The sequence below is a fragment of the Myotis myotis genome, unplaced genomic scaffold, assembly GCF_014108235.1.
Source record: "Myotis myotis isolate mMyoMyo1 unplaced genomic scaffold, mMyoMyo1.p scaffold_m19_p_2, whole genome shotgun sequence".
Classification (NCBI taxonomy): Eukaryota; Metazoa; Chordata; class Mammalia; order Chiroptera; family Vespertilionidae; genus Myotis; species Myotis myotis.
In genome coordinates, this window is record NW_023416324.1 from 151,966,223 (window position 1) to 151,991,332 (window position 25,110).

The following is a 25,110-nucleotide window of genomic DNA, read 5'->3' on the forward strand; positions in this document are numbered from 1 at the left end:
AAATTTTTCTACATTTCTACATTTTCTACATTTCTACATTACCCTCCTTCCCTGGTTTCTGGAACACCACACCACCATATTCCATGTTCCTTTCTCTCCAAAAGACCATTTTTTTCTTCATCCTCCAACACTCAGCTTTTACATCTACAGCTAAAGTTCTCCCTCTATTCTCAAGCCATCCATGTACCACTAGAGGTCATTCTGATGAGAATTCCTACAGCACTCACCGCCTTTCTTTACTGCTCATTTTGGTGCATAATAATAGAATAATAATTTCTATCTAACTAGTCTTAGTATTTAAATAGAAATCTCCACAATAAGATTAAACAAACCAGAAGCTCCCTGTAAGCAGGTATTGTGTCTCTGTTAACTATTATGATAGATACTAATTAAGATTAGCTCATACCTGTTTCTAAATTTAAATTGTATATTTTCCTCTTTTTAAAAATATTTTTCCTTTTTTATAATAGTAAAAAAATAGAGACAATAATGGAAACACAATAAATACATCAACATGTAATGATCAGTGGTCTTTACTGGCTGCAAAAACAGTGCTGCATTTTGCTGTTAGTTCCTCTACCTTTTATGTGTGATATTTACTATTAGACACACTCTATATAAGCCAACAGTGCCCAATTAAATTTTATAATAATTGAGCTTTGACTGTTGTTAGCATCAGCCTTCAGTTAGAGCAGGTATAGGGCAACAGAGACTAAGTTCAGGATATATGAGCTCATATTCATCAAGCAGCTAATTTAATGACATTGTGGGAGGCATAATAAGTAATATGACATATAGTATGCCCAGGTTGCTGAATGCTGTTTTTTGCAGATAGGGTTTGATATCAGCTTTCACTTACTTATTATTTATATAAGCACATTTTTTTCCAAAATATAATAAGTGTAGAAAAGTTTGTATAAGGTGATATGGAGATCAAAATCAAGGTTATAACCAAGGGCAACAGATTAAAATGCAAATGGGTAATGAATCACTTGTTAAGACTAAAGTTCACAAATTTCAAATGGGGAAAGGCATCAGCAGAGACATAAATAACACAGCTGTAAGGATGGTGTCATGGTTTCATGAAGGAAAAGATGAAGCAGATAGGAGGATAGGCCTCTATAATGACTGGATATAAGTACTCAGAGTTTCAAATTTTGTCAAAGAAGACAAAAATAACTAGGAGAGTTTGGACTGGAAGACTGGGAATAATAATGAAGGATAGTGAATACAATGGCCTAGGAGGACAATGATGTCAGCATTAAGAACATTAAGAACAATGAGTGAGGTCTAGCAACTGAGTAATTCTGCATCAAGTACTTGAAACCAGTGTTAAGGCAGAACTCAGTACAAAGATCACCTCAGCCAAAACATGGATTCCTCATGTGTTCTCTGCCTACAAAGACATTCAGATCAACATGTTGGTGAAGCTTATGCTCACAGCTGGGGCAGCAAGCATTCCTAGGTGAATGTGGGAGGGTGTGTGTATGTGTGTGTGTGTGTGTGTGTGTGTGTGTGTGTGTGTGTGTGTGTGTGAATGCATATCTGCATGTGTGTAGGTTGTGTTCTAACAGGTATTAACCATGACCCTAAAAACTGAGCACAAGCCTTAGCCAGTTTGGCTCAGTGGATAGAGCTTCAGCCTGCAGACCAAAGGGTCCTGGGTTTGATTCTGGTCAAGGGCACATGCCCAGGTGGGGGCTCAATCCCCAGTAGGGGGCGTGCAGGAGGCAGCCAATCAATAATTCTCTCTCATCATTGATGTTTCTATCTCTCTCTCACTTTATCTCTGAAATCAATAAAAATATATTAAAAAACAAACAAGAAAAACAAACAAAAAAACTGAGCATGAGGATAATAATGATGATTATAACAAGAGTTAATGTTTATGGTAGCTCACAATATTCCAGGTTTTAGTTTAGATACTTTACCTTTATTAGATTATTTATTCCCCACAGTAATTTTATGATGAAGGCACCACCCCCATTTTATAGATTAAGAAACTGAGGCAGTAAAAATTAAATCATTCCCAAGGTCACACAGCTTGTAAGTTGTAGAACCCAGGCAGTCTGCATACTTAATCACTCTGCTACACTGCCTAAATCCAAGAGAACAATGAGAGAGTTGTAGAAGTTTACCTATATCTAAATGATATCTTCTTTTTTACGTCCCCAGGGATAGAAATGATTTCAGGCTACTCTTACTGGAGCAGTAGCTCTTCTCAGATATGTGACAATGTCATGTTATGTTGTTCAGCAGATGATAAAAGCATCATGGTAACAGATGAGAGATTTGGCTCTTTTTAATTATACTCTACATTTTAATTATACTATTTAAGCAATAAAGAAATATTGTTATGAAGCAGTAGAACAACAGACAGGGTAATATGGAAAGTAAAATTTTAGTCTCAGCCAGCCACTAAATGTGGGTTCTGCTCTCTATCTCTCCATATTCCATTTCTCTACAGAGTGAATAAGGGTTAATACGATGATTATAAAACATTTACCATATGAGAAACCATAAGTTCTATTACTACTGTGATTTTTCTGAACACAGATGACTCCCAAGCCCAGGAAGAGTGACCAAATAAAACATCAGCACCATAGCGACTGAATAAGTTTGGACTCTAGTGTCCAATTTTATTAACAAAGGTGATTGTTAACATAGCGGCATGAACATGAAATTTTCATTTAAAACCAAGGGGAAATGTACTTAGCCTTGAGTCTTTCCTTGTTGGTCTCCTGGAGTCAATTCCAAAGTATCACCTAATAATTACTATTTATAAGAATTTTCAATTTTATATAAATTTATTTTCCTAAGAGTATAAAGATTCAGGTCAATTATTATGGCTTCCGATTTTCAGCTTGACTATATCTCAAGACAGAATGTCCCCTTCAGGCTTCTAGGAAGTGACTTGTGTGGGGCCCTATATAACCTGGACCTTACTGGATGCTATGACTACCCTGTACTGTTGTTTTCATAAGTGAGCTAGCTGGGTCAAGGCAAAGAGGGGAAAGAGTTGGGCAAGGACTCATAGGCTGGAAGGCCTGCTGTACAGGTAAGTCTAAACTCCCCTCTTCTAGCCTTAACATGTTGGAAGACCCTGACCTTAAACTGAGTACAGAATTCTTCAAGGAGAGAAACAGGAACTCCTATACCCTGAACTTGTCAGGAGAGGCTGGCCCCTTTTAGCATTTGACCTTCAGTGAATAATAAAACTGCTTTTATCCATAATCCTGTACCAGCTGCAAAGGTGACAGATACCTGTCATATTTTAGAACAGCTTATCACCTCAGCCTCTGAAGTGACCGAGTATTTATAGACACAAAGATAGAAACATAAAGCATGTATGTATAGGCAGGAGTCCCCTGGAGGTGGCGATTAGGACCAGGCAGTAATTTTAGCTTGAAGTTCCTATGACTTAAATAGCCACTTGAGCTCTGCTCTTGCCGTTTACAATGTCAATAGAACCCCTAAATGAAATTACAGCCTTCTGATACACAGCAGGATATCCTTTCTTTGCCCTGCAATGTACACGGACGGGAGAAATTGCTCTGTATATGGAGTTTCACTAAAGGGGAATTTATCATAAGGCTGCTCTGCTAAAATATAATTATGCTGTTATTCACTGGATAACACATCTAATGACTTAGGGTGCACTTGATAGCCATGTTTCAGTGAACACAGACGCACGCCCTGATGTGAACTGGGCACTCCAGTGCTTCAAAGCGCTATCGATTTCAATTCTACCATAATTTACACCTGGCTTGTTTTGCCAATAGCTTGAACCCATGCTAACACTGGAACACACACACTCAAGTATTAGAGGAATCAGGAAAGAACTGTACAGCAAAAATGCATGCAGCAAACTTTCTAGGATTCTGCCATTATAATAATATCACTTGAGGCTAATAAAATATTCTGTAAGACTTTCTGGCTATGTTTGAGCATTTCCTCTATTAGTACTGTCCCACGGTTGGTGGTGACAGTAACAATAATCTCTTATGTTTGTACAAACTGCCAGGGCAGCATCTGAGTGCCATTCATCTTGGTCCACCTCCACCTAGCAGAAGTAGTGGGATGTATTAGTTCAGGGGTCCTCAAACTACGGCCCGCGGGCCACATGCAAATACAAATATTGTATTTGTTCCCGTTTTGTTTTTTTTACTTCAAAATCAGATATGTGCAGTGTGCATAGGAATTTGTTCGTGTTTTTTTTTTTTTTTAAACTATAGTCCGGCCCTCCAACGGTCTGAGGGACAGTGAACTGGCCCCCTGTTTAAAAAGTTTGAGGAACCCCGTATTAGTTGCTCATAATAATTTTCTCTAAGGCTCCTCTTCCTCTCTGTATAATCATGTGATATACCCTTTTGCTTTTTGTCCACATACTTTCCTTGAGAAAAGTACACAACACAATTTTAACTATTACCATGATGCTGTTAATTCAGATGACTGCCAAACTTATCTCCAGCTTTCCTGACCAAATCCAACAGCCTACCAGGTATCAGTCTGAATTTCCCCCCAACATCTCAAAATCAACACATTCAAAAGCAAAATTTATCATCTTTCCTGAGCCTACAAACCTCCTCTCCTCCTCATAATTTTTCTGGTTTAGCTGTATAAGGCAGAATGCTGGGAGCAATCCAAAATTCATTCTTCTCTCGATGCCGAGCCCAAAGGTTATTAAATTGTGTCCATTCTGCCTCTTATCTCTTGAATGTGGCTCCTCCTTTCTGTTCCCACAGTTATTGTCCTAGTTCAGGGCTTCACTCTTTCTTGTATGAACAATTTCAGTTGCCTTCTAATTCATTTTCCTGTCTCAATTCTCCCAGCCCTCCAATTTGCCCTCCACCTTTCCGCCAGGGTGATCTTCTATCACACAATTTGATAATTAACCTTCTCTACTTAAAATCTTTCAATGGCTCCCTAAATGCCACAAGATGAAGCTAAAACTTCTTTGCATGGAAATCATGGGCCAACATGATTGTTGCCTGCCTACATCTACAGCATCATTTCTCCCAACTCCTCTACTAAACATCAGTGATACTGGTCCCCAACTTGGCCATGCCATTTCCTATTTAAGTGCTTCACCTCTGCTGGTCTGCTTACTGAATGCTCTTCCTCTTTTTGACTATCCAGGGAAATCCTTCAAGGCCCAGCATGGGTTTATTAGCTCTTCTCTCAAGTTTTCCCTGACCCTCCACTCAGAAGTACATTCAGCTAAAACACTCACTATTTTGTGCTTCCGAGGTTCCTTAAACATCCTTCAATTATAATACTTAGCATAGGGCATTATACAGACTTATTTCCCTAGCTGTCTCTTCCCGAGTGAGTAGTTAGAGGCCCGGTAGTATTATTTTGTATTGTCAATGGAAAAGCCAAAACCTTCACAACAGCATATCAAGGCCAAGTGCTTAGGCCCCATGACCTCGCCTACCTCATCTCCTACCATCTCACTCTGATCCTGCCACACACACTACCCGTTACACTCAAAGTTGCCACATACAGTATTGTCCAGGGACTTTGCATTGGTGGTTCCACTACCAAAAATGCTTTGGCCTAGATATCCGCAAAACTCGGTTCTCCACCTTTCTCAAATGTTGTCCCTTCAATGAGGCATTCCAGCTCCACCCAACTTAAAATTGCAATTTTGCCCTTAACAAACATACACACACTCTCAATCTTTCTCTCTTTTTCCTCTTTCACTTTTCTCCATAACACTGGTCACTGTGTTACATGCTATATATTTTACATATGTACTTGTTTGCCATCTTTCTCCCCTGCCTAAAAAATAAGTAAGCATTATGAGATTGGAGACTTCTTTGTTTTGTTTACTGTAGTATCCCAGATCTTGGAAAAGTGTTGGATGCATAGTATGTGTTCCTCAATAAATATTTGTTATTAAATGAATCAGTCTTTAGTGTCTAGAATTATACCTGACACACAGTATGGGTTCAAAAATGTTCTCAAATTAATAAATAAATTAGTGAATGAATGAATTAATGTTAAATCCATGTTTAATGAATGCAATGAAGAGACAGTCTTTGTAATCCGATCCTCATAACAATGTTGGAAAATAAGTAGAATGGGTACTATTATCTTCATTAGACAAATGAAGTAGATGAGTCCCAGGAAGGGTAGGAGCCTAAATTAAAGCTACATGGGTAGCCTAATGTTTGCTCCTCTTTTCAATCCACTATTAAAAGGTAAAAATGATCCTTTGCACTAGGTTCAGTATGAACCTCTAACATTTACTACACTGTTTTGATTCCTCTTGACTAGGAAGGCAATTAACAGGAGGTTCAAGGTGCTAATACTTTTTATTACAATGTGTGTGTTTCCTTATTAGGTCCTTTTCATAAAACATATCCTTTTCAAAAGTGGATTAGGCACTCATACAATTTTACCCCTCACAGTGGATTGTACATGACTACCCAAGAGGATGTCATACTATAAATCCTGCCAGAATGAACTGGAAGGTGAGCATAGCATTCATAGCTTGATGATGCACAGGCTGTTTGGTGCCAAGTCAGTGCTAATGGAGATGTCCTCTATGTGTTAACACCCAAAGGAGAACAAATTCAACAACAAAACACTTCGGTTTTTGGCATGTCTGTAGAGAGTTAACTTTCCATTGTTCAAGGGTTAATTATCCATTATGTGAATCACTTCTCCTTCTCCCTCTGGCTCTTACCACTAGAAATTTAGTGTACTGGAGGATAAGCAGGAAAAATAAAAAGATGAAAATGAAATCAGAACAATTCAGTTATATATATTGAAAGCTCTAGAAAAGACTCCCATATAGAAGACAGAATTTGATATAGTTTGGGGATTGCCAAGTTGATTGATCATAGATAATAGATATTATTAAAGCATATCTTACACAATATTTTGGTTTTATTTGTTACAGTCGGTTTGTAGTATATGAAGTTACTCCCTGGCTGTGCTTCATGTCAACAGCAAACCATTTAGGGTGTGAAAGGGGCCCTTTCCTCCGATGTCCCAGAGCACTGCAGATTCTTTGAAGTGGTTTTTTTAATGTATGAAACTACGTATAAGTCAGCGGTTCTCAACTTGTGGCTCGCCAACCTGTGGGTCGCGACCCCTTTGGGGGGGTTGAACGACCCTTTCACAGGGGTTGCCTAAGACCATCGGAAAACACATATATAATTACACACTGTTTTTGTGATTAATCACTATGCTTTAATTATGTTCAATTTGTAACAATGAAAATACAGCCTGCATATCAGATATTTACATTATGATTCCTAATGTAGCAAAATTACAGTTATGAAGTAGCAACGAAAATAATTTTATGGTTGGGGGTCACTACAACATGAGGAACTGTATTAAAGGGTCGCGAAATTAGGAAGGTTGAGAACCACTGGTATAAGTGGTTAGAGGACAGGTACTGCATTTTATATTTATTTATCTCCTTCCCAAATAATGTCAAACTGCCTCAATCTGAATGGAAGAGCAATGAACAGGTGATGAGTGAGTGAATGAATGATTGCATGGCTGTTCATATGCCAATACATTGACAGTGAATACATCTTGCTGTATATCATAAGTGATAAATGAAAGCTATAGATTTTTAAAATGCTATCAATGGAGAAGGGGAAATTCACTCTTCATTCAGGTTATTATGGAAAGCTTCAGAGAAAAAATGGAACTTGACAAGGATGTGACTTGCCTCAGTATCTTTAAAGGTATCTGAAAAATTGTAGTTGCTAATGCTGATATGTAAGTAAAGCATCAAAGTATTTCAAGTATAACTAAATAGATGAGAAACTAGAATAAACTAGTTTCATTTGTGCATATACTCATTCTTACAATATAGAGTGAATTCACTAAATACATTCTCAATTTTAAGATAATAGAAATTTATTTTCTTTCCATTTAATTTTAAACTACTTTATACATATAGCAATTAATACTTTTATGTTGTGCATAACAGAATTTAGATTTAACATCTAACATGCATATTTGATAAAGAATAATTACTAATCTTACTAGCTAAACAAATATTACCTTTTACAGGTACTGTTCATAAATATTTGTGTAAAATTTCTGTTATAAGTGTGATAAAATGTCAACTATACTTTACTTATGATCAATTTAAAAAAAAGTTTCATTGAATTCAAAGAAAGTAAGCCTAGCTAATATTTGGTTATATTTTAATCTTGAATATAGGTATATGATTATGAATGTACATATGCATTTATAACAAAGATACACAATCACATGATACAATGAATCAACCTTTTCTTAACTTTTAAAACATGTATCTTTATAAATGAATCACATAAGTATAAAAACTCTTTTGTATACAAATAAGAAAGAATAATTCCTTATTGGGTCAATCATAATTCTGTTATTTAGCAATGTCATTTGTGTCTAATTATGACTGACTCATTAAATGACTATAACATATAGGAAGTACTTATAGCCAATGTGCATGCAAGGAGATATACATTTTAAAACATGCATCTTATGAAATAAAATAAAAAATTCAGAATGAGCACCAGAAAACTGAATTCTGAATAGTATACTATAAAGGTTTAAAGACAGGTTTTGGAAAAAAAAATAGGTACTATTAACACAACCATTTAAGAAGAATGAAATACATCATTATCCTGCCTTTCTATTAGAGGTATACTGATCAAATTCTGACTCTGAGACACTAGCTTAGCTATGTGATTCTTCCACAGCCACGTGGAGCTCCAGATCTTGGCAGCAATAAGGAAAATCTCTCTGGCAGGTTATCTTTGTTAAATGCCATTTCTTAGATATTTGTGTTTACCTATTCTCTGCTTAACAACACTGACAAAATTTTATATACAAACATAGAAGATTTCAAAAAAAAATGTCTTCCAAGTGTTAAAAATCCAGCTTGCCCTTAAGGCAGTCCTAATAGACATCCCTAGACTAAAAGACATTTCTCCTGGGAGTCTGTGCAACCTGAGTATTAACTGAGGAAGACACAACCTCCTGTGTATGTCTTGGCAGTAATGGGCTAAAAGCTACTTACATTTTTTAGACCGTAACTAAAATTTTATATCATCATTTTCCAATTCAACTTATTTCCTCAGCAAACAAGAAACCTAATGACAAACCCCCAAGAAACATTATATTTACAAATAGTATGATCATAACTAATGTGCCTAACCAAAATAGGCAAATTATATACATTAAACTTATAGCACATATTGGTCTTAATAAAACTTGAAGACTGCCTCTTGTCACAGTGACACCTGAGGAGTTTGGTGTGCCTTCTAAACTACAGGAATTGTGATAGGAAGTGGACTCTGTTCCAGAGAGTCACTGACAGAGCCTGAAGAGGCTGCAGCAGGGGGCAGTCTCTGTAGGGAACTCGGTTATGTATGAACACACATGAGTTACATGGTTAAGAATGTGAATCGCCGAGAGTAGCAGACAAAATCCCAAAGCTAAGTACCAATATAATATGTTGGATGACTCCACCGGCTTGGACAGAGTACACAATAGACATACACAGCACACATCTGGTTAAATGTAAAATAACTATTGCTAAAGCATTTTCAACTTTTAGGAGGAATCTACTGGCAGTGTGTTAATAGCAACGAAAGCGAAAACAATTAAATAGCATCTCTTTCCAAATATTTAAGAACATCGAGTAAATGCCCCTTAGGCTGGGTTGTGGTTCTTGGAAGTCTCAGCCTATGAGAACCATATTGGGGACATCAAAGGCTCCTCCCTCTCTCCAAAGAGCAATTCAGTTCAGATGCTGCCACAGAGCCAAATGCTTTTATGGCCACCATGTTTTTTGTTTGTTTGTTTCCACTCAATATTTTGGAACATGCTCGATTCTTGAAATTGAAAAGAAGACAAGAAAACACTGTAAGATCAAATGACCCTGGAGGAGCAACGAGACCTGATGGTAAAGGACAAACACGTTTCAGCTGAAATTGACTCCAAAAGCAGGTCTGTTGACTCCTCTGTTAGTCTTATACTCGACAGGATGCAACCACCCCCATTCCACTCCTTCGACAACTTCCCAGAGCACATTCAATCAGAGTCTCTTGTATTGAGGACAATACTATATTTGGGTTTAATACTGTGAGGACAGTCATCTAGTTTTCCTATGTCAGGATGATAAATTTCCCTGAAACCAAATAAGGATTCTCATTGCATCCTTCTGTTCGATACCATGAATGCAGAAGAATAAAGAAGAAGGTGTCACAAATAATATTTTCCAAAAGGTTGGGTTGGGGGAGGTTCCCTAACATTGAAAAGCAACCAGTTTTTAGCAAAGAGATCTTTAAAAGAACAGTATTCACAATATTCTTTTGCTAAGCATCCACTTTTCTGTCTTGCTTAGCTGGGTACAGAAGTATTCTGAGTATAATATAAGTGTTCAGAATAGAGATGCCTAAAAAGTTGGCACAGAGAAACTTCAAATGCACGATGAATCCCACTTTCACTTCCCCCTCCTACCACCCCGAATAAGACCAACCTCCCCACTCACTCACCTATCTTCCTCCTCCTACCAGCATGCGTGCTAGGCATGTCAAGGCTGACATCCATGTGGGCAGCATGAAACCTATGCTGCGGGTCCTCCTGGCACACACGCTGCCACTGTGTATAGAGTGGTCTCGGCTGTGCACAGTGAAATCTTCGCCATTACGGTGGACTGTTTGGTAGCTTTTTAAAAGAATTGTGTTTCCCCCCTCTTTTTTTAAAAACACCCGTTATTTCCTGACTGCCTCAGAGATACCAAGAATAGAATCCTTGACACATCAAATTCTGGAACCTCACCACTCACCAAGACTGTGGTTCCTGATCCAAGGAGTGCCGACTGAGAATCAGCACAGTCTCTTGAGAGTGTCCAGGCCTGGCTGCTAAGCTCCCTGCTCTGATTAGCTTGTCGAGTTCACAGTGTTCCAGAGTGCTGAAGCACAGAAATTAGGGAGGGGAGGTGGAAGGAAAATCACTGGAGCCTCTTACGATCGAACTTCCACTAACTGAGAGGAAATGTCTTATAAATAAACAACAGCAACAGAAACAAAAAAAAACACCATCCCGTCCTGCCAGAGGAATGTACATTATTGTCTCCCGACGGAAAACTTTACACCACACCAGAATGCAGCCATGTCTCCTGAAACTACCTCCCTCGAAACAGAAAGAAAAAGGAGAATCAAGGAGAAAAGGAGAACAAAAAAAAGGTTTTTTCATCCTCTTGAATTCTGTTAGGAAGTTCGTGTGCGTTCCCAGTAGACAAACTAAACTAAGCAGTTTCAACAGTGTCACTGTTCCAGGATTTCTTGCGGAGGCTGCTTGTTAGCAAAATTTCATTTCTGCCCAGATCATTGCTGTGCCATCCGGACATTTTCAGAAGGGAAGTTCAGGGAGGGGTGGGGGAAGGTTTGACTCTGGAGGAGAGGAAGAAGAGAGGACAAAGGAACACTCCTGGTGAACCCCAATGCCCTAGCCCCAGCCATGAGAAAGCCAGCCCCACCCTCCACCCAACTGCTGCTTGTTGAGGACTTGGTGATGCAGTGTGTTTAATCTACTTACTCTTTCTGCTCGGGAGGCTGAGGTTCCTATATTTCCAGCTCATGCTGGACTGTACCGTAAGCAACAAGTGAAATGAGTTCAGTGATCTCATTCTAGTCCTTCGACTCCTGTCCACATCGCTAAGCGACTGCACAGCTTGGCACAGGCCAGGATGAGTCAGCAGTCTCTGGTCATGAGAGGCCAGGCCTGGAATAGCAGGGGGGTTTAGGTCAGGAGCGAACTGAAGCAGAGGCCGTCTGGGCGGCAGTGCTCTCGGCTCTGCAATGTGCGGAGACACTGCAGGTCACAATGAAAGAGCCTCATCAGCTAGTGGGTAAAGACCGTAGGATTGTAGAAAAAGAGAGCAGCAAGGGAAAGATGCAAAACAGCTGCCTACCAAACACAGAACAAATTAGAGTACCACAGTCAGAAAGAGAGGGCACCGGTAGAGTCCTGGAGGAGAAAAGATGCTCATTAAGATTTCTGGAATACCTTTTCTTCCATGTGCTCTGAGCTTGATTTGAGAAATCAGGTGGTTACCTATATACTATCCTAGTATTTTGGTATTTCTTTCTTGATTTGGTAAGTAATGAAACCAACAAATAAAAGCAAAGTGCTGCAGTTAAAGTATCAAAAAGAAGCCTCATCTGCATAAAATAAGTAAGAGCCCAATATCTCAGAAAGGTATATTTGGGACAATAGTGTCCTTGAATAGCCTGCAGAACACAGGTAACACATGGTTAAAGAGAAGCACTCCTCAAATAAAGACTGGGTGAGAGTAGAGAAGAGCTGAGAAAAATGAAAGGCATACTTTCAACGATGAAACACTAGGGAAATATGCTGTGCCCATATTTTGACTCAATGGGGTCAGCACAGACCTCCATCAGGAAGCGATATTTCCCACCACGAGGAGTTCCCAACACCTCTCCTGAGCAGTAGTACAGTGATATAGCAAGAGGAGAGGGGAAATAAGGTTCAACGTAAGCAATTAATCAGTAACGCAACATTTTGTTTGGGAGGAGGCAACTTGCCTTAGAAGCCAACTGATAAAGGAAAGTCTTAGTGTCTGAAACAAACTTAGAGGAACTGTATCCAGGAGACTGAAGTGGAAACAGAATTAACAGCAAATAGCAGTGATGGCCCCAAAATAAGGAAGAAAGCCATCCCAAGTCAAATGGTGCACAGCAGGAATAGCATGGCAAAGAGAACAAGATCAACAGAGTTGGGAAACACCAGTAAAATATTTCTTTACCATTCTTTGAAAAGGAATAAGAACCTACCATATATTTCTAATGGCTATCCCTTAGAGATGCATGGTGTAAGAAAATGTAGAGTAAATTTTGTTTAGCACTTTAGAGAGTGTTAAATCATCTTAACACATCTTTAATAAACGTTTAACCTTGGGCTAATGAATTTTCTGGGCTCAGTTTCCTTCTCTTTGAAATGGAACATTATCACACTCATTAAATTATTACAAGGGCTGAATCTATGTTTGGCCGATGTTTGGTCCTTATCACAGCAGTATCGGTCACATGATGAACACTCAATAATTCACTATCATTTTTATTTGACTATCATATCATCCTCATAAGTGCCCCATGAACGAATCATTTCCAGTGTTGTCCCACCCAACTGAGTAGAGCCAATATAAAGACTAGTAAAATCAGTTGTGTAACATTCCTCAGAGAATGCTGCTTTCAAAAGCTTATTTCTATCGGCTGAACATACTTAAACACAGAGGATGGTGAAAATCTATTATGTTACAATCTCGATTTGGGGTATCTATGTTGTCAAAGGAGCTTGGAGCTTACCAGAGTCCTATAACTAGAGGCCTAGAAAAGAAGAGGGATGTTTAGAAGCTTCTCCAAAAGCAACAGGATGAAAGTGCTATTGGCCCTGACCGCATGATGAGGGCTTTTCACCAAAGGGGGAAACAGTCCAGCTGATCATCCCAGCCTAATTGATTAATTGTGGGTCTGACCATCTGGCTGATGAATGCTGACACCCAACAGTGATTGCTGTGTAACACGAATCCGGATGTACTCTCCCTGATGCTTCCCACAATAATGGCAGCTCTGAACTTGAGCTGAGTGTATTCAGGCCTCTTGGCTCAATCTCTTCATGGAACAGTGACTGTGGCAGGGAATATTTTACTAGACCTGGTCAAGCATGATCTTCTCTGATTTCAGTTATCCCCTCCTTTCCAGCTCCACACCTACCCTCTCCTGAACCCTCTCTTGTATATAATCACTTTCCATGCACAGCATTCCATCTGTAGTTTCCATCATACTGTCTGGTTCTCTCATTTCCGGTTACTCTATTCAGAAAAATATTTGACTGGTCTAAAAGACTGTATTGCTATTTCACAAGGACTCCTACCGAGACACTCTTATTATATCCCCTTTGCCACTGGTTTACTTCAAATGACTCTGTGCTTCCAAATAAAGAAAATTATTTTACCTAATTCATGAGCCTGTTTAAAAGGCCCCCACACATATGGCCTGAGTTCTGCATGAAGTTAATAGACTACAAGGGTTAATAGCAGATAGTTCTTAAATCTCAAACCTACATCTGACCCTTGATTAGTAGTGTCCCATGAAGAAGATTCTCCCCACAAGTTCTCTGGAGCGAGAAGGTCAAGTGCATGTAAATGACAGGGATCCATAGCAATGCCCTCCACAAACCAATCTACATGGAGCTAACCTGTATGAGAGAGAATTCACTAAGCAAATAAAATCTGAATGCATAGATATAAATTCTGAGGAATTACAACCCAAATATTTTACTATTTTTTTGTGGGAAGTAAACTGACACAAACTGTCCTGCACAAGCTTTTCCAACAAGTCACAACAAAGGAGGATCCTCTGTTTCCCCTCTTCTTTCCCCAGACTGATTACCATCTCAAAAGTCACCATTTTCCTTGCTCCCCATCTGTGCTGAGTTCTTCTGTGTTCCAGGCTGGGTCAGTGTTAACTTTCAGTAGAGGATGGCAGTAGCATGCTGAACTGCAGAGTTCCAGACTGGGAGTTGGGAAATGTTTTTGGCCTGACTGTCAGTAAACAACTATGTGTCTAGGGCAAGTCAAGTCCCTTAACTCCCTATGTCTCAGTGTTTTCATTGAAAAATGATAGGGTAGGACTGCATGAACTCCATGGTCTCTGCCAACACAGAGATTCTATGGTTCTATAGCTCATTTCCTTTTTCTCTCTGGCATCAACTACTCAACAACTCTGCTTACAGTCATTTCTCTGCTCTCAGTTCCCGATGGAAAAATATCTCCTTCATTTACTACCCGGTATTTGCTATTTGTAACCTCTCTTTCTTTTTTCGATGCTAGATATTTTGAGTCATAAATATGAACACATCCAGATAGATGCTTTAAATTTGAAGGCGTTTAAGGAGAATAGCTTTCCCATGTAGAACATTTAGTGCAGCTCAGCATGGAGGAAGCCAGCCATCCAAAAGTGGAGCAAAGGGGCCAATTCACAAATGAGAGGAAGCCTTTCATAATAAGAGTCTCTAGACTCTTCAAAAGCTAAATGCTACCAAATTCCAACTACTTTTCTAATCAATCCCAGACACCATCGCAAACACTTAGGACTACAAATTTGAGGGCCAGCACTGGCAGTGATGCAGTTCTTATTTCACCTCCACATGTACTGCCAAGTAGGATTTAGGATGGCATAGTAATAAGAGCCAAGAGGACAATCTGTCATTTATTTTCCTCCAAACTTTTTGAAATTTCCCATTTGAGCTCTGTTTCTCAGTTTTAATTTGTTAACTGCCATTTTTCAGCATTTCTTTTAACAGGTTACTAATAATTTCTGATGCAGGATCTCATATTTCATTTTGTGCTGCTATAACTGCTGTTAATATTTCATCTGCCTTCAATTCAGCTCGGAATAAAGGCTGCTGGGTTTTTGATACACTGTTAACACTCTGGTTCTGGGGATTTGATCACCAATGTTCACCCAATTTGTCTGGATCTTGTTACATGTAAGTAATAGACTGCCTGAATCAGAAATATCTCAGGGTGTGCTATACTAGTACATTCTAGGACTTCTTCGAAGTCTCTTGTCCTGGATCTTTGATGAGAACAACATAATTATTCTGTGTTTTTGTTTTGTTATTGTTGTTGTTGTTTCTGTTTGCCCAGGCTACTTGCCATCTGCTTCAGTGGTGTCACTCTGGGAGCAGAGTGCAGCGGTTAAGAACCAGGGCTCCCAGGCAGATCTAGGTTCAAATTCTAGCTCAGAAACTTGCTTCAGGCATCACATTAGGCCAGTTCTTTAATCTCCCCAGTCTCTGTTTTCCAATTTTCAAAACAGAAATAATAATAATAATGGCCACCTCTATTGCTAAAAGGATTCCATAAACCAATGTAAGGTGCTAGGGCTGTCTGAGTTATCAATAAATAATGGGTATCATTATTGCCTTAGCATTAATAATCTACACATTTGCATTAAAGGGTTATTATTTTGCAACATATTTTAAAGACCAATAAATTACTTTTGAGTGCAGACTTGTTGTTTACTTTATTATTATAGTTTACATTTTCAAGAACTGTCTGTGACATTAAGTAAAATATTTAAAAATTGGTCCTTAGAAGCATATGTATAATTAAAAATAGCATATAATATCATATTTTTATTTCACCTTTCAGTCTAGCATTAAATTCTCACAAGTTTTTTTCATCTAACAGTCAGACCTAGATAAGGCGCATGGTACCAATGCTAATCCATTCCATAAAGAGATGGCTTATCATATTTACTTTCCCTTACTCCCAAAGAATATAGATTATTTTAATATTCTTTGATTATGTGCCAGTTGGAGTCCATCAGGAGAAAGAAACCACATAGCAATTTGAATAGGCAAAGTTTAATATAAAGAATTATTAACTATAATAGAGGATTGGAGTGATGAGGGAGTAGCTAGTAAGAAGTGGAGAGAATTCAAAATTATATAAGAATAAGCAAATATAAAGAGCATAACTATTTGTAGGGCTGAGATAGAGTGTTCAAGGAAGAGTCCTCTGCACCCCTGGACTGGGATACAGACCTGGTTGGACAAGGCCCAGCCATTGAATGAATGAAAGGCAGAGAAATAGCTGGGAGCTGTTGTGTGGTGGGTGTTGGTGGGAGCTGCTGGCCACCAGGCACTGGAGAAACTACCTGTGCCTCAGCTGCTTGGCACCAAGGCAGCTGTGTGTGTTGGCAGGAACCAGACCCTGGAGAAATCTTGCACACTGCAGGAGCCTGACAAAAGAGTACAGGGGAACCAGGAGGGAAAAATTTCTTCCTCTCTAATGTCTCTCCGAACCCTCTACTGACAAGGTGTACTCATACCCTGGAGCAAGGAAAAGTATTTAAAGGTCCCAGATACACGTTTGTGGAGTAGGCAAGGAAGGGTAAATCTGTGGGGCAGCACATTGATAACCAGCATAGTTATTATTTGTTCACATACTTTATGAAAAAACTCACTCTGGAGACAAAATCCAGTGTTCTCAATTTATTATACTACTCTTCGCCTTTGATAATAAATTAGCTCTCTGCATAGCCAAATAAATACTGACAAAATCAAAGAAAATACCATTCTATTAAATAAAAGTAGCATTTGTACAATATTACCCCTAAATACTGCCCACATATTTAAATTGTTTATAACTGAAAAATTAAGAAAAAGATGTACAGAAATACTAAACTATTGACCTAAATTTATGCATCAGTGATCTCAGTCCAGAGTTTCAACTAACTGGGCAATCAGGAGTCACTCTTTTTCAAAAGTGGTAAAAGTGGCCTCAATTATCATTTCCCTTTCTCTCTCCTTTTCTTTTTATTGACTGTAGACCCATATGTGGTGTTCCATGCTTGTCAACTATGGGTTGCTATTTTTCAGAAAAAGAAATGTATTTTGTAGAGAATTTTTCTCATGATTCCTGTCCTATATTGTTCTACCCTCAATGTTAAATAGAGAAGCATCAGTAAAGACCAATTTGGGCATTCCTCAAGGTATATAGTGATCACTTTTAGGATTGGTTTTACTTATAGATGGGGAGGTATGTGCCAAAATACCTCCCCAGTTTTTGCCCAATTCCTAATTCATTTAAGAAGAGAACAGAACCTTTTATCCTAGAATTAGAGGCAGAGTTTTAAAGCACAAGACCTTGACTTTAGAAGAGGCTGTGGTGGTGGTGAGGAGCTAAAAGCAATTGGATGAGAAGAGGTCCTGTGGGGAGAAGACTACCACCAGGCTAAGACCACAAAGCACCCACCTCACTCACTTTCCATGTCTTCCTATGCCTGGCCATTTGGGTACTATATGATCTCACTGTTATGGAAGGGTTCTACTTGTATCCTCACAGTTGTGTTTTCTGAAAAGCAGAGGTATTGTCAAGCAGAGCAAGCCTCACTCCGTTGTCTCACAATCATATTGTAGACAAGAGCTGCTTGCTATTATATTTAGGATTTTCTTTGGTTTGTGTTGTGTTTAAGGACTGAGGATAAACCTTGTGACCCTACATATATTTGATCCCCACCTCCCCAACCAACATAAGCACACTCCCCTCCCCTGCAATTCCCAAGTCCAAAAGGAGATGGTGACAAAGGAGGAAGTCCCTGTGTATCAGGCAGTCATGTCCTTTGGTTTCAGTTCGCCCTTCTGTTCAGCTGGCTTTTCTGCTCTGACCCACTACACTTACCCTGTCGGCTGCTCTTACCAGCAACATGCCTTTTTAATCAGCCTTCCTGGGGTCTGCATTTGATTACAGCATTTGTGTTCTATTTTGATTCTTTTGTACTGTGCCCTGTGGTGTGAGCTTGAAAGGTGTTATTTATAAAATGAAGTTCTATTGTATTGCCACTTGGATTCAAAGAGGACATATAATATTAATGCAGAATGTATTTAATAATATCTTGAATCTATTAAATCAATTTCTTCCTGAGAACACAGAATGGGAGTGAGGCAGTGGGCTGGTAACCAGGTAATGTGATCTAAGCATCACCTGAACTTCCCCATACAAGCACTCTTGAAAGCTGGCACAAGAACCATTCTCTTAACGTCAGGGTTTCCAGAAGGCATAGACTCCCTCTCCTCAGCCAGACCAGTGTGGCGTGCACCTGTTTAAACATTCAATTGTGGAAGGCCAAACATTTTCCTAGGCATCAGATGCAAATTTTCTGACTAAGGAAACCAGGAGATGAAACATGGATCTGACTTTTTTTATTACCTAGGAAGATTTAGGTAAAGAAGGAAAACAGAATCACCTGTTTTCAAGGAGCTGCTCTCGAGGTTTGTAAGAAAGAAAGAAATTCCTTATGTTCCTGACTCCTCTCAAAGCAGGCGAAGAAAATCCTAGTGATACCTAGCAAGAGTGCAGGTTTCTTTACAGACTGGGCCTATAGTCAAATGTTCATGGACTAGTCTCCAACTTTATGATGGGGGTGTCCCCAACTTCTTTTACTGCTAATTTTAATGCAAACCACAGACTGAAACATTACTGTATCAGAGCTTGCATATCACATCTGTTGTTCCATACATTCCATTTTTCCCCTCCACCTTTTTGTTTCTCCTGTTGATACATATGAAATCCTCAATAGCTAAGCTGCTGTTTGGAAAGGGAGCAAGGAGGGAGCAAGTGTGGAATGTGGTTTAACAACCCGGCTCCGCAGAACTTGCTAAAAGAATCTGTCACACATAAAGGAAGCTGGCTGGGCAGTCCTGGAGTGAGCTCCTAGATTTTTACCTGTGCTTACTCACTGGCTCATTATATAATTCGAGGAAATTTAGGTCTAGTTATCTAATCATTAACATGGAAATAACTACATTTATTTTTTTCTATATGCATTGAGCTTCTTTAGGGATGAATGAGATTATGGTTCGGGAATGCTCTAAATTTTCTGCACCAAAGGTGGGATACAAAGGCACATTATTAAAATGATAGTTTTGCCCCCCTTTTTTGTTATCTAAATTCATATATGAAAAACATTAATGAGGGGAATAAATCATATACTCTCATTTATAAGTGACATTCCCAAAAGGAAGAAGCTAATATGTGTTGAGAAATACACATTTTGGTCTTGTATGTATCAAATTATAAGCTATTTGCATAAAAAGATCACATTAATAATCCTTGTACCCTACCATATTGGTTTGCCTTACATAAGTATTTCATTAATATTTGTTGAATTGAATTAAAAAAATGAAATCGTACAACTTCAGAACTGAAATTAGCTAGAAACCATGTACGGACAGTTACCTCATTTTGCAGATGATAAAACCGATGCCCAAATAAATTGACTTACTCATCCAAATGCAATATTAATAATGCTACAAGTCTTTAGAGGAGTTATTAAAGTTCTGCCCTGACCAGTTTGGCTCAGTGGCTAGAGCGTCGGCCTGTGGACTAAAGAGTCCCAGGTTCGATTTGGGTCAAGGGCATGCACCTTGGTTGTGGGCACATCCCCAGTAGGGGGTGTGCAGGAGGCAGCTGATCGATGTTTCTCATGGATGTTTCTAACTCTCTCTCCCTCTCCCTTCCTCTCTGTAAAAAATCAATAAAATATATTTTTTAAAAAAGAAAATATATTACTCAATCAATTAAACAAAATTGATGTTCTTTTCTCAAAATAAAAAGTACTCTTCAGTTCAAATAATTTGAAGTATTCTAATCTAACCAGGGGGGTTGAAGCTTAAAGTCACAAGGGAACCTCATTAAGTGGCCATAGCCCATAAGTGTGCTAGAAATGCCGAGTGACTAAAGTTGAACATTTTAACACTGTTTATCCCCCCGTCTATTGGCATATTTTTCAGGTAAAATTAAGGTCACCAAAACAAAAAGTAATGTCAGATACTTGAAATTATATGAGACTCATGGAGGTACAATTCAAAAATACAATTACTTTTATTTATTATTTCAGTTTACTATTAAGCCATATAGTAGACTGCATGCCAAATCTAAATTCTAGAGTTCAGTAAACAAAATAGGACAAGACACTTTGGCCTTTGTTAAATAAAAAATAAGCAGGGCTAGAGTGAGTAAGGCAATTTCCCTTTAGGAGAAGTTACTTGTGTGGTATTTGCAGAAAAAAGTTTGACTCTTGGCTAAGTTGTCTGGTTAAATCAGCACCATAACAATAAAAGCAAGTCAAACTATCCTTTTGACTGACTTGGTTGTTTTATTTTCTGAACAGTATTATAATTTTTTTCCTTTTCTTTATCTTAAATCAGTCAAGATATTTAAATTCTTGACTAAAATGTAAACAATTTGTAGGCAGGGCTTTGTTTTTAATAATCTCCTGAAAACTGTAGCAGAGTGATTGGGATAAAACAGAAACTGAAGAAATGTAAAATTTCAATTATTGTCAAGTAGGACTCTAGAAATCTCCAATGAACTACTTTCCATTTTTCCAAAGCCCCTTTTCACATTGAAAGGTCATGATGAACAGAACTTGGAGAAAAGGGGAGCAAGTGACAGCAATAGGCTAACTACCTGTAACAGTTGGAGGGCTGTTTTAGACTTGCTTGTGTATTACCAAGATTTGATTCCAGAAACATAACCAGGCATTCACAGATCAAATTCCAATTCTGAACTTGGACTTTATTTCTTGCTCTATCTGCTTAGGCATTCCAGGTTCTGAACCAATATTAAGGAGTGTTCTCAGACTATATTAATGTTTCCTTTCACCGGTGTATTGTCAAGGAGTCCTAAGTCTTACATTTTCTGTTCTATTATCTCCATAATCTGTTAAATCATGTCTAGACTTCTGAGTTGGAATATTATGAATTAATTCACTATGATTCTATAAGCATCTATTATGTGTCTGAGATGCTAGGAAAATAAATAGGAATAAGCCTTACTTCCTGCCCTCGAAGAATTAGGGAATTTATTTACAATGTAGTGGCTACTTTCCATAGATAGTATATATGTTCCTGATTTTAGGCTCTGCTCTTCCTCCAAGTGCCCTTATTCTTTAATGAATCTAATTATTTTAGTTATCTTATAGTCCAGCTACATGCTACCTCTGCTATAAATCATGTTTTAGTTTTGTAGTCCACATTAACTTTCCTTTTTTTTTTTTTTTTTTTTTTTGACTAGTACAACTGGAATAAACACTACTGCTCACCCAATATACATTCCCCCAATTCTTCCTAGCTACAGACCCCTGTGTTCAGAGTCACAATGTGCTCAGTCCGGGATGAGTTATGCTATTACTAAACCAATTATGACAAATCTGTTCTCTGACTTCCTTGCCTCCCTAGCAACCAAGGGTGGCCTTGTGACCCAGTTCTAGTCAGTATGGTCTACGTGGCAATCTGTACGAGAAGCTGGTTTTTGAGAAAGTTTTTTTCTTTTTTGATAAAGGTAGAGGTAAAGGCAATCCTTCTCCTTCTCCTTCCTCCCTCTCTGAAGATGGACATGATGCTAGGAGTTGCAGCAGCTATTTTGTGATCATAAAGCAACAAGCATGCAAAAAGGCAAACAATTCCAGAGACATTGGCTCTGATTTTATTACACATCAGTACTTCCTTACCTCTGGACCTCTTGTTACATGAGAAACACAAACCCCTATTTATTTAGGCCACTTAAGTCAGGAACACATTTCTAACCAAGAAATAACTTTTATAATTTGAATTGCCCAAACTGTCCTTCCTAACTGCATGGCATACATCGGCCACATTCTGAGCATTTAATAAATATTAATTTTCTCAGATATACAGTAGACATTCAATATATGTAATAAAATTCTCACTCTGAAAGCAAGGAGGAAATTTGTATTAAGCTAAGAAAAGAGGGTTAAACTAGGTTAAAAAAGAAACATTTGAGTCTATAATAAATTCCATGAGAATAATTTGTTACAACCTGGCATAATTATTAATACAATAAAAACAAACTTTCAGTTTTCAAAAATTAGTAAAATATATTTTAAGAAAGCCCCAAAGGGATAGTTGTTTGAAAGAAGAGATGATATAAACACGATTTTTATTAAATATAAAGAAGACAATGCAATGCAATTCTTGCTCTATATAAATGGAGTGAGGAAACAGCACTTGTTAAATATCACTAGCAACGACATTTTCTCTGTCCCTTAGGCAGCATGACTGTGACTCACCCAAATGCTCCAGACTCCTTAGCATGCTAATTAGCTTCCAAAAATCTTTCACCTGATGTTTGAACCCACTAGTGAGGAAACTATTATAGCATTTGCTTTTGGAGAAAAGACTACATAAGTTGGGACAGAAGCTATTTTCAAGGCTTCCAAATATTACAAGTACAGGGGAACGGCTGAAGAGAGAAATAAGCAGCTCTGGGTCGTTTTAGGTTAGTGACCTTAAATATAAGGTGCGATTTAATCAGAAGCCAGAGTAATCATGGCAGGAAGTGGGGAAAAAGACTCTGAGCTGCCTGGAGTTAGGAGGACTTTGGTGGCAGCATTCAGCCTGAGCTAACACTGCAGGATTTGGTCAGAGGCTCCACAAACAAAGGGCTGTATTATGTAATGCATCTTGTATTCCTTTGTGAACTATTCCACAACGAACGAAGTTTCATTAGTACTCCCCCCCCCCCCCCCCGCCCCAGTAGACATTTTACCAATTCCAAGCTGTGACTCCTTGTTGTCCAGAAGGGAAGCTTTTTATCTTAAATAAAAGTTTAAATTGCAAGGAAAATAAGATTTTTTTCTTCTACAAATCAAACCAAATTAATTTGAACTTTATACTCACTGGGAAAATACTTCTTAAGTTAGGTGGACAAAAGTAATCTCATAGGAAGAATTTCCAAATAATTCAGCAATCGTTAGCAATAATTTTACACTCTCCCTTAGTCTATCGTTTTATGGTAGTATTAGTCTGTTAAGTGTACTATTCATACAGGGTCACCTTTCAATACAGCATTTTATTTATGAAATTGAAAGTCAGCATGTTCCATGGATGGCACACAGCAATACATTCTCATAAATAGTATCTCTTTTCAAAATAAAACTTATTTTTATGCCTGTTACGAGGATATTCTTAGATTAAGTTACTCCCTATGCTATCAAATTTAGCTTTGGTGTATAAAAATATATTTTTAGCAGTTTAATTCTTTCATCGATTACTAACTTAAGAGACTTCCATTATATAATATTATTTTGATCAACTGTAAAAATAATTTAAGTGCTGAAATAGATTTTTTTTCCTTCTGACATGTCAAATGCTAGTTTAGTATTTGTCACTTAGACCCCTATGAAAGTGACTAAGGTTTACTGGGGAATACTTCACAGGACATGTCTTTTGGTCTGAGAATATGGGTTGTGCATAATCAATGTTTAGATGAGAGCCCTCCAGGACCAAGAGGTATAAAATATTGAGCGTTTGAATCTCAGCAGGTTGCACTCTTCCTCTAACTTGGTCCTAAATGGATGCCCCAACACTCTGCCATCTCTTGAGCAAAGCAGGAGAATGAAGCATTCAACAGTGCTCATTGCGCTTATGAAACAACTTCACAGGAACTATAGAGTCAAGGCAGGTCATATGGATTTTCATTCCACTGGCTTTTTTTAAATTCAAAACTCACCACCTTTAGACTCAGAATTATGTCCTATACCAGTGATGGCAAACCTTTTGAGCTCAGCGTGTCAGCATTTTGAAAAACCCTAACTTAATTCTGGTGCCGTGTCACATATAAAAATTTTTTGATATTTGCAACCATAGTAAAACAAACACTTATATTTTTGATATTTATTTTATATATTTAAACGCCATTTAACGAAGAAAAATCAACCAAAAAAATGAATTTGCGAGTCACCCCTGACATGCGTGTCATAGGTTCGCCATCACTGGCCTATAAGTTGGGTGACCATATCTCTCAGTTTACCCAAGATAGTTCCAGTTCCATTGTACAGGCACAATTATTAATAGTGACCACTCTCACTCTCAAAAGTGCCCCAGTTTGATTGACAAATTATAGTTACCCTACGTATGAGCTAAAAAAAAAGTTGTAACACCATTTACAGTGCCATTCTCTTTAAGACAAATTAAAATAATTACTATTGGTCAACAAAAGTGAAGCAATAAACTAAAACTTCATGATTTTAGTCCCAATGCTTCATTCAGAGAAATCTTTCCATCTCATTTTAAAATGAGAATTTTGGAAAATTTTATTTCTATGACTTAGGATTCCTAACTTTAGGCAGTACTGTTTTTTTTAAGTCCTATTTCATATGAGAAGGCATATCTGCCATTAAAATTTGTTGTAATGAAGAAAGCACAAGATCTGAAATGAAATTCTTGAATCTTAGATTTGAGTCCTAATTCAACTATTTGCTCAGTTGGCAAATTCAGATAATCTCTGTGAATGTTATTATTAGCCCTTTCTAAAATGTCTTTAAGGACATAAAAACAAACAAACAAACAAACAAAACCAGACAAGAAATAGTTATATATACTGTAAAAAGCTAACATAATTGCAACATAGTTACTATTATTTCTTTTTATAATAAAGACAGATTTTTCCCTTTTCAATTCCTAGGCACTTGAATTGACTGCAGAGAAACTGCCCCCGGCAGCTGAGATTGAGTCACACTGGAGCTGGCCTTTTGC

The 25,110-nt window shown here is 38.1% G+C and overlaps 1 protein-coding gene across 15 annotated transcripts in view; it reads right to left on the reverse strand.

The window, feature by feature from the left end:
* Positions 1-25,110, reverse strand: part of ZBTB20 (zinc finger and BTB domain containing 20) — an 892,970-nt gene that overhangs the window by 310,459 nt on the left and 557,401 nt on the right. For 2 of the 15 annotated variants that reach the window (XM_036352754.1, XM_036352751.1), the window contains exon 1: positions 11,557-16,003. The exons of the other annotated variants lie outside the window; for them this stretch is intronic. The gene's annotated coding sequence lies outside the window, so the exon portion shown is untranslated. Of the gene's footprint in view, positions 1-11,556; positions 16,004-25,110 lie in introns of those variants that run through there. 15 annotated transcript variants of the gene reach the window in all.